The sequence below is a fragment of the Rhipicephalus sanguineus genome, chromosome 7 (assembly GCF_013339695.2).
Source record: "Rhipicephalus sanguineus isolate Rsan-2018 chromosome 7, BIME_Rsan_1.4, whole genome shotgun sequence".
Lineage (NCBI taxonomy): Eukaryota > Metazoa > Arthropoda > Arachnida > Ixodida > Ixodidae > Rhipicephalus > Rhipicephalus sanguineus.
In genome coordinates, this window is record NC_051182.1 from 67,118,524 (window position 1) to 67,139,766 (window position 21,243).

Genomic DNA, 21,243 nt, shown 5'->3' on the forward strand with positions numbered 1-21,243 from the left:
TATTTTATTGTTTCTTTGTCAATCGATTATCCGATACACGAATTTCGGCATATAGCCGTCTCTGAGGTGCCCTACTTTCCCATAATTTCACATCTACGTAAAGAAAAAATTTACAGTGGCTTAGCTCGGCTATGCCAGGATATACGTAGCGTGAGCTATGGTTCAGCTGATTATTCTTAGCTCTCCTGGTTGTCTAGGAATATCTTGATTATCATGCTTACTGCTGCTTCAATGACACACACATGGTGTACGCATTATGTTACACATGTATATTTATCTTTTGCTCAACGCCATTTCACTATTGCCAAAAAGGCGGCTCGGTGGTCAGTGTAGTAACACGCTGCCGTCTCTATGGCATCGTGCCCGGTCCCAACGCCGGTCCCAACCCGGCCCACGGCTATGACGTCACTCCTCTGGAATGCGCAGATCGGCGAGGCGCGCGCGGCGGTGGCGGCTCCGGTGCGCCATGTGACGTCGCTGCTCATCGCGCATGCGCAGCACGGCTCTTGTACGTGCACGCGAAACCGCTCCGGCTCGGTCAGTGTAGCTAACGCTACAAAAAAAAGAACAGTTAAATCAGCGCGAAGGAAACGCGGGCAAGTAGACGCAGGGCTAGCGCTATCCGGTCCGTGTTTCCACTTGCACGTGTTGCCTTTGCGCTATTTTACCTACACATACGTAACAACTGCCTCGCCATTCAGACGCTATTACAAAGATGCAGTTCTTGTAAACACTTTCTCCGCTATTTACGGGACCTCAGTTGACGTCTCCAGTTTAGTGCACGCTCATCCCCCCCCTCCTCTTTTTATCCCTTTTTTCGAGCTGTGTTTAGCTCTTTATTGTACCCTTTTTCATTACTTGCTGTTTATTCAGTCGGTGCCACTTGACAGCGCATGATCATAACATTCCACGAGCCGTTTCACATATAGCTGTCGAAGACCGTGATATCATCTGTACTTAAAAACTGTGTTTTTTAACACGAAAGTGTTTTATGCCGGGGTCCACCAAGATTTCAGTGACGTATTTCCGTCAAGGAAATGACGTGAAAAAAATACACACTGACAAAGAAATGAAAAAAAGCTCTGTCATTGAGAGTCGAACCCACGACCTCTAATCCGCGACGGCAGATGCCGGACATGCTATCCACTGCGCCACGGTAACATAGTATCAACGCTTTACAAACGAGCATTTTATATCTCACACTTTCACCTCACAGTGCTCTTGGTCGGCGGGGTGGTGTCGCCCTCTGGGAGCGGTAAAGTAAAGTACTGCATCATGACCGTGGCCTCCGCGATTAACTTCTGCAACGCGTCGTTGCTACGCGTCTGTCCCATTCGGCGCGTTTCCAATATGAGAAGTGCAATTTTGTGAACGACTTTTTCTTCTTCTTTGCCCCTAACCTCACCCTTATTGACTATCGCGCTTGTCGTCTGCTTTATATAAATATCTCAGATAGACGCCAAGTGAAGGCAAAAGAGTTTCCCATGAAGTTGTGTATTTAGAAGCGAGCACACCGTCTTAAACGTCTAGCGCCCTTCAACGGTAATTACAACAAAGAAGGAACATTAAATCCTATTCGTTTTACCTAAGTCTGTCACACTGTTTAACGAAGCGAACGCATAGTCATTCATTAAAGCGAACCGAGGAGCCAAAATGTCAAGGGAAAAAACGCACAAATAAACGAAGCACTTGAAGCCACGATAAGTTGGGAAAGACAGCCGGGCACCGGAAATTGGTTCGCGTGTCGAAGTCGCCATCAATCTCTGCCACTTCTGCGTATGCTTCGCGGGCAAGCGAATATTTGATCATCGCGCGTAACGTGGCTCTTGGAAACTGCGCATTACTCGTACTCAATAACGCTTAGACCTGTGTAGTATCGTAGATGTTTGGAGTATAGTGTACTAGAAGTTTGGAGTATATGCTTCCGGCACAAGCCTATGCTTGATCGTGATGTAAAACACGGCTTAGAATGAGCGAGAGCTGAGCTAGTTGGTCGGTATTAATGTTAAAGACAGGGCGTGCAAACACGGACACAGGAGAGAAGTCATGACACAACAAACGCCGACTATCAACTGAAAAGGCGCACAGCGAAGGAAAAGAAAGAAGACACGAAAACTTATCTGCGCATGCCCGTGCAATTGGCGAACCTACCAATTCAGCACACGTGGTTATCTACGTGAGAGATAACTATTCAGACACTTCATTTCTTCTTTATGCAGGTTAATAGATGGTCGGCATGCGCTACCACTATTATCGATATGCCAGGCCTCAACCATTAAACGCGTTTCTTCTTTCCTGTGGCGGTACAAAATCGCGCATTCATAGAATTTTTGGCGTGCACTTACACTCTCGACAATGTCAAGATAGATTAGATGTGTCTTGGCTTCCCTCCTGTGACCGCGTTTGCACGCCCTGTCTTAACATATAAAACTCGGGGAACCTGTAAGCAGTGTGTTACTCTCATTCGATAACGCTTGGATCTGTACAGTATTGTGTGTGTTTGAAGTATATGTTCCTGACCCGGGCGTATATATCCAATCATCACGCATAATGCGGGGAAACATGAAAAGGGTGTGTGATGACGCATTTCGCCGGTTGCGCCGCCTGTTTATCTCACTCGAAAACGCTTAGATCTGTGCATATATATAAACTCGTCCGTATAAACTGCCCTGATATTGATAATAAAGTAGTTAATGACCGAGATTTAAAAAAGAATATTCGTTTCAAAGTAACGTTAGCAACAGCATAGTATTTCCATATAAACGTACAGAGTTCGTCCAGCAAGACGATATGCGCATAACTGTCATAGCACATTTGTTAAAAATATAAATTTTCCAAATCAGGCGCCTCGTATATGATATTGCAGGCTCCACCGTATACGTTATGCGGTATAATATAATATAGTAGCGTGTTATGGCATCGCATGGTGTCGTTTATAATATGGCAGGCTACACCGCGGTAGGGTGCATGTGTCTTAAGCCGCCACTTGCGGCATGTGTCGCAATACCAGTATGAGCTACACAGTCGCGCAATGCCGCACAACAACGTGACATCCTAAGTAGCACAATGCCGTAAAAGCACTCCCTCATCAGTACCCTCCCAGTACTCCCTTACCAGTACTTCCTTAGCGGTACGTTGGTAATAATGAGAATTCCTAAGGTTTTACGTCAAACGGTTTTAGGGTTTCACGGTTTTACTTTTACGGTTTTGCGGCGCCGACAACGCCAATGGCGACGCCACTCAACGCAGGAACGGGCGCCTAAGAGCTGCGCTCTAAAAACCACAATATGATTATGAGGGAGGGCGCCGTAGTGGAGGGCTCCGGAAGTTTTCGAGCAACTGGCATTCTTTAACGAGCACCTAAATCTAAGCACACGGGCCTTACACCTAAATCTAAGTCGGCGGCCCTTTAAAAATCACTTATTCGGAGCCATATATTAAAATGGAACTGAAGTGTCCATTGGCGGGTTCTCCACTTGTGTTCAAGCGGCCAGAAGTCCTTGGATCCTAACGGCTGCCTTTGCCGACGGCGTGACTCAGCAAAGTTACATTCCTCATCCGAGCTCTGAAAAGCGTAGGATCCCACTGCTGAGGAGTAGCGATTTTCACGTTATGGATGGATGGATGAATGACTTTATTGAGGTCCTTCGACGCGCGCTATTAGCGCGCAGCGGGCCACTCCCACGTCGGGATAAAGAGGCCTTGCCCCTCCGCCGCGTGAGAATCGCGAAATCGGGGCACGCGAGGGCAACACCATAAAAAGCATAGGTAGCTCTACTTTCACAACGGTCACCGGAACGTTTCCCGTAATTTCGTTACTATGAGCTTTATTAGTGAAGAACTTTGTAAACTAGGATTATAGTTGTGCTCGCAGAAAACTTCCGTGTTGTTATTTGTCCTGTCGAACTACTTCGTTGCTTTGAAGCGTTTCCTGTTGCACGTGAAGTGCTGTACACCACCGATGCCACATCGTGCGTCTTTAAAAATGGCCCGGTGTCTCGAAGCGCTCATCAGCATACTTACCTGGTGCCGGACTCCCGGTGATCATCCAGGCCGGTGTCCCGTGCCGAGGCCTATTCCATTGCACTGCGGAGGGCTGAAGCACGCCACTATCCCAAACCGGGGTAGGTGGGGCATGTAATTTTTGGTAGTGGGGCTAGGCGTACGCGCCAGCCCCTACCATGTGAAATCCAAAATCAGAACTTGCGAGTTGTTCGAGGGGGAAACAGCTAACGTTATTGATTGCGGTATCGAAAAGCACGCACCCGGACGCGCGAGTTGAGGACGTTGGGTCCGTGCAAGTTTTAAAAGAGTCGGCAGTGGTTAGCTCTATCTAATGCGAAGCATTTCTTATCGAACCTCAGGCACTTTGAGCGTTTCTATCTATCTATCTATCTATCTATCTATCTATCTATCTATCTATCTATCTAGCCGCCTACATCTGGGCGCTCCCCTGGTCCTCTCCATAACTTCTAATATACCAAAATTGGAATAGCAGGGGATCAGTGTATGGTGAACACGATTCACTGGTCATGACATGAATAACGTAAAATACCTGTCGCGTACGACATGAAACCCTTTCTCTCAGTCACGTGTGGCACATACCCGCATACCAGAGTTTATGCTATGCGGGTATGCGCCACAGGTGATACAAAGTCTCAACCAACACAGTAAACGCGAACACACACTGAAACGCAAGGAAAGTGATAATACTAATAATTGTAGGGCTTTTATGTCCCAAAACCATGATATGATTATGAGAGAGGCCGTAGCGAAGGGCTTCGGAACTTTGACCATATGGTATTCTTTAACGTGCACCGAGGTCACACAGTACACGGGCATCTAGCATTTTGCCTCCATCGAAATGCGACCGCCGCGGCCGGGATCGAACCCGCGACTTTCGGGTCAGCAGCCGAGCACCGTCACCGCTACGCCACCGTGACGGACACAAGGAAAGTGAGGAAGCTGAAGACAGAACACCCCTGGAAGACGCTCAACTACTATGCACTCGTTCACGTGGTACGCAACGTGAACCACGTCGATTACGCAAAAACCGGGGTCAATGCTTCCTACAATAAATCTGCCGAGAGAACCAGGCCTCTCATCATTACCGGTGACTTCAACATTGATTTATCAAGACCCAGCAACGCCTGGTCTTTATACTGCGTGAAAGACGGCTTGAATGTGGACAGGGCATCAAAAGACCTCGCTGCCACGTGCAGGACAGGAGGCGTCATAGATCATTTCATCGTAAGAGACATCCAGGATTTCCACCAGCTGTACTATACCTCACACTTCATTACACTTAGACCCATCGTACCCGCGATCACGAACGGATCCAATTAACAAGTCCGGTCCAGCTGCTTGTGCTCACTGATCACGGTGATGATGACGTCGTTCAAGAACTGTCAAGAACACCTTCTACACATGCACACGAGTTCGTGAAACGTGCGTGCGTTCTCCGTCATAACGGACAAGTATAAGCATAACAACTGTAACGCAACTGTAATAACTGCAGCTGTGACTGTAACATACGTGCAGTGCGGCTGCGTTTGCCCTCGGCTGTGTGAATATCCGGGGGAACTTTCCTGAATGAAGCTTAGTTGCGAGTAACCCGTGCATCTGTGTTCGTTCTTTGTCCTGTTCGGATTCGCGCTGTCCAGTATTGAAGAATATAAGCACTACATATCAGCTTACCGCGTCTGGTGTTGGTAACACCCATGTTGCTGTTGGCATCGTTGCGCAACTGTAAACAACTGATTATATAATACATATGCGACTCTTCAGCATATCAGTGTGTTTATACCACTTCCACATTTCTCTAGCGTCATTCCGTAACGTTTCGCTCGACATGCAAAATTACGCCACAGTAACCATCCCGCGCATGCTTCACATAACATCGATTCCCACGGTACGTGGGATCTGCTGATTTTTTTATCTAAGGAATTTCTCATAGGGCGACCCTTTATGATGCACCTCTTAACAACTCAAAGGTTGCTTTGTGCATTCGCCTAAGACGACTCGAAGGCAAAAGCCATCAGGTGCGGCTGTCTTACCGGGAACTTTATATTGCGAGAATGCCGCAAAGACGGGATTATTTCGCGCGGTCGCGTGATATTTACGTTAAAAAAAGGTTTTTTTTTTTACTCACGCGCGCGCCGCAAGACGATGTGGACGCGCTGATCGCGCGCTCAAGTAATATTTTCCGCACCTCGCAACGCCACCTTGATAGTGGCTTGCTGACCAGACCCGTCATTCGCCTTAAAATGGTCAGGTTCTCATAGTTCTGCATTCAAGTGAATATATCAGAACAACATGAACTACAAGTATCATAAATAAATAAATGAAACAACGTAAGCTTCCCCGGCGGGGCTGGATTCGCACCCGCGCCCCTACGCTGCGAAGGCGAGTGTTCTAACCACTGGGCTACACAGACTTCTTTTCTATTGCCTATTTTTGACATGCCTCGAACAAACAGTGGACGACACTTGAGCTTCACCGTCAAGAGGACAACGCGACTGCGTAATGGGCCCCGTTCGCATCGCCTTCTCAATCACGTGTCTGGCATCGCTTCTAGGTGGAAACGTCGACCGTGCCGGAAGGAGAGGAACGTTTGTGCGCGCAGACCAGGCTGTTTCAAGTTAACCTAGAATGCCAACTGCAGGTACGATGAACTGCAGGTACATGGTGCCCATTTTGTGACGCCCCAGTCCGCGATGTGACTGCCACACACTTGCTGTGAACTTGCAAAGGCCTAAACTCAGCCGTCTTCGCCACCTCCGTGCGACGGGCCTCAGGCCTGACCGACCACCCGACCTCGACGGCTGGATCCGTGGACCATGTCACCGATCATTATTAGACTGTACACACGAAGCAAGTTCGCATATGCTTTCGAAAAAAAAAAATTAAGTACGGTTGCGAAGTGCCCACTACGCCATAATTCTTCCTCTTGCGAATTGGCGAAGTATCCACTACGCGTCCGTAAGGCAACATGGGCTACTGCACAATTTGTTGATACTGTCGCTGCTGATGATCATTAATTATGCCTGAAAGCTTTGTAATGGTGGGCCTTTAAACCACCAACTCGCGTAGCAATTGACATGTTCTGACGCTTATACGATTCTACGCTTTTGCCATTAGGTGAGACTTCTGGCGCTCCATGTCATTAGTTTAGAATTTTTTTCCCCCCGTAACAGTTTGAGCAGTGGCCTGGCTCTATGGTAAAACACCTGCTTGCCACGCGGAAGGCCTAGGCTCGATTCAACCTCGTACGGATGCTTTTTATTAATGGCATCCATCGTAATTTTTCACTGCGGACAACGCCGATTTTTCACTAACCACCAACGACGCCGACACCGGAATTTTCTGCGGAACGAGCCCTTTAACGCTATCGCGTTAATTGTGAAACACTACTTACAACAAAATCATTGATCGCATCAAAAACACCAGCCTACAGGTGAGTTACAGGTGTAAGAGGATCTCTACATGAGCTAACCAGTCTGGAACACTTTCATGATGTTCTTGTTCTTCAAGGTGAACAGATCGAAGAACGTATAAAACTGGGCCACGCACCCATGCTTGTACAAAAAACAAAAACACTCACAGGGTCCCTCATGCATTCGCTTAAGACGACTCGAAGGCGAAAGCCATCTTCTAATTCTTCTCAGTCGATGCAGTGATGCTGCCCCGCCACCCTTCGAAAGCTTTTTGCATCTGACGTGGTTTTGCACTGCCTCCAAGATCGGAGGCACCTCACCTGGTTTTACTTTGCCTCCGTGATCGGACCACATTTGACCAAGCTACGACGGTGTGTGATGACCTCATATGGTGACTTCATCACTTGATGATTTTTTGAATCACTCGTTCCCGATGCCGCCGGACGCGAAACGACGCCGACGCGGGACGCCGATGGTCAAATTTCGCGTTTGATGAGAGATCTAAGGCTTTCGCCTTAAAATATAGCTGAACCGTACTAATGCGTCGCGGAGGTGGAATAAAGACCCTCTGCGGGAGAAGATGTAAAGCCGGCATGGATAATAGTGAACATCGGGAACATTCCGGTTTTGCGAAAAGTTGATGCCAAACATGTTATCTCGGGGGTCACCCGATGGCCCTTTAAACTAAGGTGAAACAATGAATTGGTTTACATTGATAAACTGTACTCTGAGAGCTGTAATGTCGCTTATTTTCACCATCATATGTTTATTAATAGAGGAGAATATCAATGTCAAGGTTTCACGGTGGAGCAGTGGTTATGGTGCTCGGTTGCTTACTTGAAGGTCGCGGGTTCGATCCCGCCCGCGGCGGTTGCATTTCGATGGAGGCGAAATGCTAGAGGCTCGTCCACTGTGCGATGTCAGTGCACGTTGAAGAACACCAGATGGTCGAAATTTCCGCAGCCCTACACAACGGCGTCTCTCATAACCATATCGTGGTTTTGGGACGTAAAATCCCAGATATTATTATTGATGCGACCGATGCCGATCCAGACAGTAAATGGGTTCGCATCTCTGTCGAAAGTTCTGTGTCACCTCTCTGCACGGCCTCAGTAACGTGTGCTAAACAGCTTCACAGGGGGAAATGGTTTCCAATTTTTCCTTAATTCCTTTGTTTTTGTCAGTTGGTGTGATACATCTTTCGTGTCTTCATTTCTTTATACGTGAAAACGTGTTCTGGCAACGGACAAGAGACCATGACTCTAAACTCCGGATGACTCATGTTTCCGCCTGAGTCGAGAAGGAAAAGGAGGAGGAGGAAACGCTTTTATTCAGTGCCGCATTAAAATGGATCCGATAAATAATAGTATCTGAGATTTTACGTGCCGAAGCCACGGCGTCATTATTTACTTATTTGTAAGATACAAGAACTCATAGGGGCCCTTATGCGTTCGCCTATAAGAGGACTCGAAGACAAAAGCCATATTCCTTTTCCTTTTCTTCTCAGTCGACGTATTGGTCCTCCCCCCAGCGCCCCCCCCCCCCCAAATAAAAACTTTTTCTGCGCCTAACGTGGTTTTGCACCGCCTCCGTGATCGGCCCACCTAAGCGATGACGTAATGTGACGTCACAGTTACGTTATGATGACGGCACAAAATTTGGCGATCTGGGACGCCAGAATGACTTCATATGATGAGGTCATCCCCTGATGACGATTGTTTGCATGACTCGTGTTGAGGCCGACGCCGCCGACGGTCAATTTTCGCGTTTGATGAGGCATGTCAGGCTTTCGCCTTAATATTGTTACAAGAATGTTTCACACTGCTGAAGCAAGGAAGGCACCAAAGAAGACGACGTGATGTTGCTGTGTGCGGCACGCTCTCCGCCATCTTGTCTAACGCTTAAGCGTTGTGTAAATACATTGTAAATACGCACTGCTTCCCTGTGTGCCTTCACGTAATATTTTGGTGGAGGTGCGGGGCAGCAACGCACAACGGAGCTCCGCAGCGGCCGCCAAGTCGCCAATTCAAGCATGTCTACCGGCAGGGATCCTGCGTCAACAGCCGCGCCCACCGTATCAACAGCGCCCACCTCGCCTGTGGTCATTGTGGCCGCTCCACCCCGTGATCCTGGCAACTTTTCGGGCACTGACGGCGAGGACGTAGATGAGTGGCTTCAACTCTACGAGCTCGTGAGCGAAAATCACAGGTGGGACCCAACCTTGATGCTGGCAAACCTTATATTTTACTTGAAAGGAACGGCCAAGGCATGGTTCAACAACAACGTTGAAGAGCTCACAAGCTGGAGCGTATGTAAGACCAAGTTACGCGAGGTGTTTGGCCAATCTGCCGGCTCCAGGCGGGCCGCCAAGAGAGAACTTGGTATGCGTGTCCAGATGTCCACGGAGTCGTACCTGGCGTATATTCAGGATGTCTTGACCCTTTGCCGTAAGGTTGATACCACCATGGCAGAAGCTGACAAGGTAGCGCACGTGCTCAAGGGCATCGCGGACGATGCATTTAACCTCCTTGTGTTCAGAGGCTGTTCGACCGTCCAAGATGTCATCACTGAGTGCCGACGCTTCGAAGAGGCTAAAAGCCGTCGCATTGCCCACCACTTCGCCCGTCTTCCTAACACTGCTGCGACATCAACGTGTGAGGACCTTCGTATAGAGACCCAACCCACCCCCCTGTCCGGTGACATTACCAGAATCGTTCGACGCGAAATTGAAGCTATATCACCCGCACCCTTGAGAGCCCTGGCACCCAGTGATCCTCAGCCGACCATATCCCTCATACAGACGGTTGTGCGCCAAGAACTGGCAAACGCGGGCCTTCAGACGATCTGCTCTGTGCACCGTCCCGACGTGGTCACTCCGCCTACCTTGAGCCCCCCCTCCGCCTACTACCGCCGCCCTGCTCCGAGTAACCGTGACCCAAATGCGTGGAGGACGCCTGACGACAGGCCCATTTGCTTTCGATGCGAACGAGTGGGACACATTTCGCGTCATTGCCGAAGCACTTGGACCTCTCCATCGCGGACAAGCTTCAACAACTTCCACTCATCAGCCCGTACTTCTAACCAAGTACCGCCACGCCGCGACGACTCAGCAAATTACGTCCCGACCACTACGACCACCGCCCAGTACAGCCGTTCGTCTTCCCCACGACGTAGAGTTTCCCAGTCCCCTCCGCCACGTCGTTCCTCGTCCCCGTCCTACACCCGACGCTTTCCTTCGGGAAACTAACGGGTGCAGCTCCTGGAGGTGACGCTGCTGGTACGACCTGCCCTCAAATTCCTCTGTTGACGCTCCCTACCAATCAGAACCTGATCGATGTTGAAGTGGACGGTATACCTGTTACAGCTTTGGTTGACACTGGCGCCCATATTTCTGTTATGAGCTCTAATATCCGTGACCGTTTAAAGAAAGTCCTCACTCCAGCCCCTTCACGCAGTGTTCGTGTTGCTGACGGCGGTGCAGCTACCGTCATTGGCGTCTGCACAGCGCGCGTTACTATTGCCGGCCACCAAACTTCCGTTCTCTTCACCGTTCTCACCCACTGCACCAATGATGTTATCCTCGGTCTTGATTTTCTGTCTGCCCATTCCGCCCTTATTGATGGTTCAGCTGGTACTGTGCAACTTGACCTGCCGTGTCCGACTGATCCGCCCACTGTCGCCCGAGGTCGTCTGTGCTCTGCTGAACATGTCCGTTTGTCACCGCAAACAGTGACCCGCATCGCCGTAGCGCCCTCGCCACCTGTACCTGATGGCGACTATGTGCTCGCGCCCATCACGTCCATTCTCTTGACGCACAGTGTTACTTTTCCGCACACTGTTATTCACTTGCGTGAAAACCGTGCTTGCATTCCTGTGCTCAATTTTGCTCTGTGTCCACAAGTGCTCCCACGTGGAATTGCCCTCGCCTTGCTGACGCCCTCTGACGAATGCGTTATCTCAGCTTTGTCCCCCTATGATATTGCTCGCTCCAACTACAAGCCTGTCCGGTCTTCTCTAGCAAGTCCGTCTCCTGATGTGGAAAAAATGATCGCGCCAGACCTTTTGCTGCACCAAGCTGACGCGCTCTTTGGCCTCCTTCAATCATACTGGGACGTATTTGACTTTTGTGACCGTCCACTAGGGCAAACCTGTGCTGTGAAGCACCGCATTAACACCGGCGATGCCCCTCCGGTCCATCGAAGGCGATACCGCGTATCTCCAACTGAGCGCCACATAATTCAAAAGGAAGTCGACAAGATGCTCGCCAAAGACATAATTGAGCCATCCTCTAGCCCATGGGCTTCCCCTGTAGTTCTTGTCAAGAAGAAGGACAACAGTTGGAGATTCTGCGTAGACTACCGACATCTGAACAAGATCACTAAAAAAGACGTGTACCCGCTACCGCGCATTGACGACGCCCTGGATTGCCTCCACGGCGCTAAGTACTTTTCCTCCATCGACCTTCGGTCAGGATACTGGCAGATTGCTGTCGACGACATGGACCGCGAAAAGATCGCATTTGTGACACTAGACGGCCTTTACCAGTTTAAGGTAATGCCTTTCGGGTTATGCAACGCTCCGGCCACCTTCGAGCGGATGATGGACACTCTCTTGCGCGGGTTCAAGTGGTCAATTTGCCTGTGTTACCTTGACGACGTTATAGTCTTTTCCCCGACCTTTGAAACGCACCTCGAACGTCTTTCCTCCATCCTTTCTGTTTTTCGCAATGCCGGTCTCCAACTGAACTCGTCAAAGTGTCACTTCGGACGACAACAACTAACCATGTTGGGCCATCTTGTCGACTCCTCTGGCGTACGCCCTGATCCTGATAAAGTTCGAGCCGTGCAGAACTTCCCCGTCCCGACCTGCACGAAGGATGTCCGCAGCTTTCTCGGTCTCTGCTCGTACTTTCGACGTTTTGTGAACAATTTTGCGGACGTCGCACGCCCTCTCACAGACTTACTGAAGAAAGATGTCCCGTTCTCCTGGGGCACTACGCAGGCTACGGCGTTCTCTACACTCATCACGTTGCTAACCACACCACCTATTCTGGCTCATTTCGACGTTTCCGCCCCAACAGAAGTCCGCACCGACGCCAGCGGCCACGGAATCGGTGCTGTATTGGTCCAGCATCAAACCGGGTGCGCCCGTGTTATCGCCTATGCCAGCCGTCTCCTCTCCGCAGCCGAGCAGAACTACTCAATCACCGAAAGGGAGTGTCTTGCACTCGTTTGGGCGGTAGGCAAATTTCGGCCCTACTTGCATGGTCGACATTTCACCGTCACAACCGATCACCACGCACTCTGTTGGCTCTCTTCTTTGAAGGATCCCACTGGGCGTCTTGGTCGCTGGGCACTCCGACTCCAAGAATATAACTACTCCGTGTGTTACAAATCTGGCCGCTTACACCATGACGCTGACTGCTTGTCCCGCAATCCAGTGGACCCTCCTGAGGATTTGGATGAAGTGCCACCATGTGTACTCTCCATATCCGCTTTACGCAACATCCGTGATGAACAGCGTCGAGATCCCGTCTTATGTGACATAATTGAGAAGCTGAATTCTCCGACACCCGATCCGTCTACCCGACTGTTTGTGCTTAAGGACGGCACATTGTACCGTCACAACGTTCACACCAATGGACGCGAACTGCTCCTTGTCGTACCTTCTCATCTACGTGCGAGCGTTATCGGCCAGCTACATGACGCCCCCACTGCCGGTCACCTGGGTGTTTCTCGGACGTACGATCGTGTACAACGTCGATTTTACTGGCCCTGCCTTCATCGTTCCGTCCGCCGCTACGTCGCCGCATGCGACCAGTGCCAACGCCGGAAGAAACCTCCTATGAGTCCCGCCGGACTCCTCCAGCCACTTGATGTTCCCTCTGACCCGTTCTTCCGAGTTGGCCTGGACCTCCTAGGTTCTTTTCCTGCATCTATTTCCGGAAACAAGTGGATAGCTGTCGCGACGGATTACACAACCCGGTACGCCATTACACGAGCTCTACCAACCAGCTGTGCCACGGATATCGCCGATTTCCTCCTGCACGACGTCATCCTTCATCATGGTGCCCCACGCCAACTCCTCACAGATCGTGGACGCTATTTCCTCTCCAGAGTTATTGATGACCTGCTTCGCTCCTGCGAGACGAAACATAAGTTTACGACGGCCTACCACCCACAAACTAATGGACTGACTGAACGATTCAACCGGACTTTAACTGATATGCTCTCTATGTACGTCTCCTCCGACCACCATGACTGGGACGTTGCATTGCCCTTTGTTACATTTGCATATAATTCCTCACGCCACGATACCGCTGGTTTTTCACCTTTCTATCTTTTGTTTGGCCGCGACCCAACTTTACCTTTTGACACCATCTTTCCGGCAGCCGTCGATGCGCCGACCGAATACGCCCGTGACGCTATCACCAGAGCTCGCGAAGCACGAGAAGTCGCTCGTCAGCGCATTTTAGCTTCGCAAGACCACCAGAGGCAGCGTTACGACGCCCATCATCGCGACGTTTCTTTTACCCCGGGTTCACTTGTGCTGTTGTGGACCCCGACTCGGCGTGTTGGACTTTCTGAAAAACTGCTTTCCCGATACTCGGGCCCATATCGTGTATTGCGCCAGGTGACCGATGTCACTTACGAGATAGGCCCACTCGAGTATACATCTGCCTCCGTTTCGCTGCCTACAGACACTGTTCATGTGTCCCGCCTTAAGCTCTACCGCTCAGCAACACCATAGAAAGCACCGAGACGGTGCTTCACCACCCGGGGGTCATGTTACAAGAATGTTTCACACTGCTGAAGCAAGGAAGGCACCAAAGAAGACGACGTGATGTTGCTGTGTGCGGCACGCTCTCCGCCATCTTGTCTAACGCTTAAGCGTTGTGTAAATACATTGTAAATACGCACTGCTTCCCTGTGTGCCTTCACGTAATACTATCATTATGAGGCACGCCGTAGTAAACGGCTCCGGAAATTCCGACCCTATAGTGTTCTTGGACGTGCACTGACATCGAACGGCACGCGGGCCTCCAACATTTCGCCGCCATCGAAATGCGACCGCCGCGGCCCGGGGCGAACATACAGCCTTCGGGTCAGCAGCTGAGCACCGTAACCACTGTAGCACCGAGGAGCACTGCAGTGATACTGACGAGTCCAGTTGGGGGGGGGGGGGGTGAGGGATGCTCCACTTATGGTCAGGCGGTCAGACGTCCTTGGATCCTGGCGGCTGCCTCTGACCGCTGCGCGACTCGGACCTGCACGCCTGCATCCATGCTGAAAAGCGTCGCCTCACATTGCTCAGTAGTAGTGATTTGCAAACGCTGGTGATTACGATTTTGGGGCATTCCAGGGCGACTCCACAAAAGGATAGAGATCGCGCGACTGGGACAACAGCCACGGAATGTTCCTTGTAATTTCGGTATGATAAAAGCCACCGTTGAAAAACAGCGCTATTTAGGATTAGAGTTCGGTAGGCCCAGGGCTTCTATGTTGTTGTAAGTCCTCTCGCGCAATTTCGTTGCTTAACAGCGTCTCCTGTGACACGTCAAGCTGCGTTCACCACTTACGCCACATGGTGCACCTTCCTAAGTGACTCGGTGTCTTGACGCATTCTTTCGCATACTTACCTGGTGTCGGACTCCCGGTGATCATCCAGGCCGGTGTCCCGTGCCGAGGCCTTTTCCATTGCACTGCGGTGGGCTGAAGCACGCCACTACCCCAAACCGGGGCAGATGGGGCATGTAATTTTTGGCAGCGGGGCTCGGCGTACGCGCCAGCCCCCTTCCATGCTAAAATCAAAAGCAAGAACTACGGAACACTTACCAACTACCTCAGCTCTCTGTTATTCTAAATTACTGCAGTAAGGGGGAACATGCAGCTGTCGTCGTAGGATGTCATCGCTGATGATGACTTGTACCTGCTTCATCAATGCCCTGGCACCAGAGCTGAGGAAGTCTGAGTCTTCCGTGGTTGGCTCTAGCATCTAAGCCATTTCTCAGATCACCCTGTGCTCGCCTTGGTGGTCTAGTGATTACGTTGCTCGGCTGCTGACCCGAAGGTCGCGGTATCGAATACCGACCGCATTTCGATAAGCTAAAGGATGATAAGCTACAGCTACCGAACGTCTCGACAACACGCCGCATTTACCCACTGCACATCCTTTCCATATTGCCTATGGAGAGTTACGCCTCACGCGACGCGGCGTAATTGGTGGTACTTTGGGTTAACGTTTCTAGGGAGAGAGAGAAATAACTTTATTGGGTCCAGCGGTTTGGGTAACAGGTCCCCGCCTAAACGGCGGCCAGTAGCTTTTGGGTCCTGGCGGCGTTTTCGGCCAGCTGGACGGCCCAGAGTTGCTCTTCCGGATCCGAGCTTAGCAGTAAGGCCTCCCACTGTTCATCATTATTTATATTGCGACCCTGTAGGGACGCCTGAGGGCAAGCCCACAGAATGTGTCGCAGATTCGCCCGTTCCCTGCATAGCTGGCATTTGCCATCGTATTGGTCGGGGTAATAACGGCTGTAGGCCACCGGATTCGGGTAAGGGTTTGATGATAACCATGGCGTGCATGGCGCGATGGAGCGAGGCTAATTCTGCGTTGTGTGTGCGGGTGTACGAATTCCGAGCGAATCCACTATATGCCGCCCTGTTTCGGACCGAGCCAGGCGAAGGTATATACTGCGGTTATCTATGTGCATCTATCAGTTCTTGTATTGTGTTATGCATTCCCACTTTTAGGAGCATATCCGTGCTAGTATCCTTTGGGAGATTAAGCGCTGCTTTTGTAGCCATGCGCATTAGTGCTTTGATTTTATCTTTGTCCGTGCAGCATAGGCTCAAGTAAGGAGAGGCATAGAATATGAGACTAAGCGCAAAGGCCTGTATCACCTTGAGGTCGTCTGTTTTGTCTAGACCTGCTCGTGAGTGTCAAGCCCGTCTAAGAAGCTGGACGACGGAGTAAGTGGAATGCCTTAGTGCCTCCAGCTTAACGTTTTTTTTTCGTGTCCTGCAAGTACAGGCCAAGAATTCGGAGGGTGGGGTTTGCGGTATGGGAGTGTTATGCAAATAAATCGTGATGTTGGAAGTAGGGACACCGCGTGGTCGGATTATGAGGAGTGCTGACTTTGTGGGGGAGCATTCAAGGCCAATGCTTGCCGCATGGGTAGCTATAACCGTGGTTGCTTCCTGAAGGGTCGATTCGATGTCACCATACGATCCCTACGTGATCCAAGCCGTTATATAGTCGGCGTAAAGTGTATGTCCCAAGTGTGCAATGCGACTGCAAGCTTTTGTCAGGGGGATCAAGGTGATATGAAAGGGACTGGGGATAATATCGCCCCCTGAGGAGTGCCAGTATTACCAACGGGGAAGGGGGGCGTTCGAAAATCATATATATGCAGGGAAGTGGTGCGTCCATTTAGGAAGGCCCGGACATAGTTATAGGCTCTAGGCCTTGAGTGCAGCTCTTGGATACCCTGCAGTATCACACCATGCGTAACCCTGTCAAACGCTTCGGTGAGCTCTACGGCCAGAATCGTTCTTGTATCATATACCATGTCATTGAGGATGGCGTGTGAAATCTGCAACAGAGTGTCCTGTGCAGATTTCGCACAAAGATGTGTGATCGAAATCCTGCTATGCTATGGGGATATAGTCCCTGCGATTTTATGTGGAGCGTGAGACCGGTGAGGATGACATGCACAAAGAGTTTGCCCAGGCATGAAGTCAGGAAGTTGGGATGGATATTGTAGACATGGGTTTATTGGGTTTATGGATAAATATTATGCTTGCATGCTCCCATTCAGCAGGCATCTCCCCCTTTTCCCAGCACTCTATGAAGTAATCGGTGGGAATAGAAATAGAACGACCATCTAGGTACCTGAGCGTGACATTGGTGATTTGGTCCTTGCCAGGGATCGAGATCGCGAGCTTAGGAGGGCCGCCTGACCTCGGCCTCCAGAATCGGCCTCCAGATCGGGACCACAGTAGCGGGGATATGATATCGGTAGGCCCGCAGCAGTATAAGATGATTTGAGTAGGTGTAGCAGTGCCTGATGATTACGCCGATTTTGATGGGCAAGCCTTTTGAATGTCAACCGCGTTTCCTTTTTCCTTTGAATGGGGTCTATCATATGTCAGAGAAGATGACAGGCCATAGACGAAGATAGGTTACTTCGCAGTCCGTCACATCATCGTCATCATCAGCCTGACTACGCCCACTGCATGTTCCGCCAGTCAACCCGGTTCTTTGCTTTCTGCTGCCACGTTATACCAGCGAACTTAATTTCATCTGCCCACCTAACTTTCTGTCTGCCCCTCGCGCGTCTGCCTTCTCTTGGAATCCAGTCAGTTACTCTTACTGACCAGTGGTTATCTTGCCTACGCGGTACATGCCCTGCCCACGTCCATTTCTTCTTCTTCATTTCGACTAAGATGTCCCTAACACCCGTCTATTCCCTGACACCCTCTGCTCTCTTCTTCTCTCTAAAGGTTACACCTATCATTTTCATTTCCATTGCTCGCTGCGTCGTCCTCAATTTCAGTTGAACCCAATCAGTCACATGTACATAGCAGTAGTTTAAGACATCAATTAACAGCTGGTAAAAATTTATTAGGCATAAAAGATCTTGACAAAGTAACCTGAAGAAGACAAGGCAAGATTATAGAGCTTTTTCTACATTTCAGCTACTGTTTAGCACATTTGAAGGAATGGTACAGTTTGAATATTTCCTTATTAGAAAATCGATTTGTCGATAAATATTCAAGGTACGAGGTATGATAACCGAAAGCTTCTGAAAGCCATAATTTGTTCGTGTTGTATGGAAGTCATAGTGTTTATCAGGGGCGTAGCCAGAAATTTTTTTCGGGGGGGGGGGTTCAACCATACTTTATGTATGTTCGTGCGTGCGTTTGTATCTGTGCGTGTATATATACGCAAGCAAAACTGAAAAATTTCGGTGGGAATTTGACCCCCCCCAACCCCCCCCCCCTTTGGCTACGCCCCTGGTGTTTATGTCAAAAATCGTAGATGTGTTAACATTACGAAAATTATCCCAGCTCTTCTGCCGGACACGGTAAGTTCTAAGTTTTTTGACGAAGACAATCTCTACAGTAATCATATGCTGATCACTGCCCAGGGTTTCATTCGAGTTCTTCCAGGGTGGCGTGGGAACAATGCGGCCGAAAGTAAGGGCTGAGCTAGTGTCGGCGCTGACACTGTTGCCGATTCGCGTAGGTGCACTGAAATAATTGTATATCGATGGGCCCTGCATCTGGAAGGTGTTGCATAATTCCTCCCCTCTCTTGTTGGTACGTATATATCAACAGTCTACATGCGTGTGAATAAGGTCTCCTAAGATAATCAGGCGGTCCTTCTTTGCAGCCGTGGGGGCGGCTCTAACGAGAGTGATTAATTCTGTGACCGGTTGCCTTGAAAAAGGTAACCTGCCACGGTGGTCTAGTGGTTATGGTGCTCGACTGCTGACTCGAACGTCGCGGGATGAAATCGTGGCCGCTGCGGCCGCATTTTTGATGGAGGCGAAAATGCTTGAGGCCCGTGTACTTAATTTAGGTGCACGTTAAAGAACACCAGATGGTGAAAATATCCGGAGCCCTCCAGTACGGCGTCCCTCATTTTCATATCGTGGTTTTGGAACGTAAAACCCCAACTATTATTATTATTATTATTATTATTATTATTATTATTATTATTATTATTATTATTATTATTATTATTATGATTATTATTATTATTATTATTATTATTGGAAAAAGGTACCAATTTAGTATGAAAAGGGGATGTGATCTGTGAGCTGACGGGATTAATTCGAGGAATGTGTGAACTACGAGAGAGCTTAGTAAACGACAAGTGTGTGGTACAGAATGTTGGACATAGGTAGTAACCCTGGGGTTTGGAGTAAAGTCACTAGGGACCAAAGCGTATTCGGGAAGTGATCCGTTTGTACCGGCTTCTTGGAGTGCGACTATATCAGGAGGTGTGGAGGAAACAGAGAATAGCTGCTGCAGGGAGTCTCGTATGCGGCGAAATCCCCTGCAGTTCAATTACATAATGCGTAGTTGCAGCTTACTGGAGATCAGCAGCGCCATATTGGAGGTCGCATTTCGTCTCCATCGAAATGCTACCGCCGTGGCCGGCATCGAACCGACACCTCTGGGGTAAGCAGCCGAGCACTGTAACCACTTTACCACCGAGGTGTGCTAAAGCGGTACTGGCGAGTCCAGCGACGGGGTGAGGGATGCTCCCCTTGTGGTCAGGCGGTCGCAAGTCCTTGGATCCTGGCGGCTGCCTCTTCCTGTTGTGTGGCTCAGACTTGAACGCCTGTATTCGTAACTGTTCGCGTAGCGCAAAAAAATTTGACACAGGACAAGAGAAGGGACGAAGCCTGCGCTATGGTTCTGTGGCAAATTTTCGCGCTATTTGAACAGTTATGCATTACCAACATGCCCAACTTCATGCGCTTGACTGCATTCGTGCTGAAAAGTGTCGCCTCACGCTGCTGAGGCCTGGTGATTGCGATTTTGGGGCGTGCGAGGGCCAGAGACTACAGAAGAGCAGGGATCACTCGATTGGTGCAATAGTCACCGGAATGTTTCTCGTAATTTTGCTGTTATGACCGAAACTCTTCAGGAACTGCGCGAACTAGGATTACAAATGTCTAGGCAGGAGGCTTCTGTGTTGTTGTAAATACTGTCACCCGATTTCGTTGCTGAGCAGCGTTTCCTGTGACATGTAAACTTACATTCACCACCTACGCCACATGGTGCGTCTTTCGAAGTGGCCAGTTGTCTTGACGCGCTCTTTAGCATACTTACCTGGTGTCGGACTCCCGGTGATCATCCAGGCCGGTGTCCCGTGCCGAGGCCTGTCCATTGCACTGCGGTGGGCTGAAGCACGCCACTACCCCAAACCGGGGTAGGTGGGGCATGTAATTTTTGGTAGTGGGGCTAGGCGTACGCGCCAGCCCCATTCCATGCTAAAATCGAAAGTAAGAACTACTGCAGTAAGGGGGGGCATGCAGCTGTCGTCATAAGATGTCATCGCTAATAAGGCCTTCTTCCTGCGGCAACAATGCGCGGGCAGCGGAGCATGCTTATTGCAAGAGCCGAGTCGTCCGTGGTTGGCTCTGGTATCTAAGCCATTTCTCATGACCCTGTCGCCTTGGTCGTCGAGCGGTAACGTTGATCGACTGCTGGCACGAAGGTCGCGGGATCGAATACAGGCCGCATTTAGATGGAGGCGAAATGCTAGAGGCCTCTGTTTTAAATTAAGTGCATGCTGAAAGACCCAGCCCTCCACTGCGGCCTCTCTCATAATCACATTGTGGTTTGGGGGAAAATATACTTTCCGTAAAAAGGGGACACTCCCGTAATGCCCTGAGGCCAAGCCACCGCATGCTTTCAGCGCCGCGAGCGGCTGGTCAGACTGATAATGCCCTCCGAGATTTGGGACGATAAACGGCTCCTAAAGAAATAAATTAATAAAATGAGAAAGACTTTATTTCCGGGGAATTTGAAACAGCGCCCTCCTGCTCTGAAGGCGAGTGTTTTTACCACTGGGCTACGCACCCATGCTTGATCAATGTGAATACGTGTTTATCTAAACCATATGAATGAATCCGTTGTACCCCCGGCGCAAAATACACGTAGAGAGAGAACACTTTCTGCGTTGGCTTTAGTGATTATTGTAGTAGTGCATTAAACGCCCTCTGCAGAGCCGGCGTGGAGAATTGTAGACATCAGTAAAATATTTCCTTCGCAAAAATTTAGTGCCAATG

General features: G+C 49.9%; 3 non-coding genes across 3 annotated transcripts; all 3 read left to right on the plus strand.

Moving 5' to 3' along the window:
* Positions 1-4,015: 4,015 nt before the first annotated feature.
* On the plus strand, positions 4,016-4,179 carry LOC119401032 (U1 spliceosomal RNA). Its single transcript, XR_005185371.1, has one exon. It is a non-coding gene; the product is annotated as a U1 spliceosomal RNA (small nuclear RNA).
* Positions 4,180-15,067: 10,888 nt separating this feature from the next.
* On the plus strand, positions 15,068-15,231 carry LOC119401041 (U1 spliceosomal RNA). The gene has a single exon (XR_005185380.2). It is a non-coding gene; the product is annotated as a U1 spliceosomal RNA (small nuclear RNA).
* Positions 15,232-20,273: 5,042 nt separating this feature from the next.
* Positions 20,274-20,436, plus strand: LOC119401030 (U1 spliceosomal RNA). The gene has a single exon (XR_005185369.1). It is a non-coding gene; the product is annotated as a U1 spliceosomal RNA (small nuclear RNA).
* Positions 20,437-21,243: the final 807 nt, after the last annotated feature.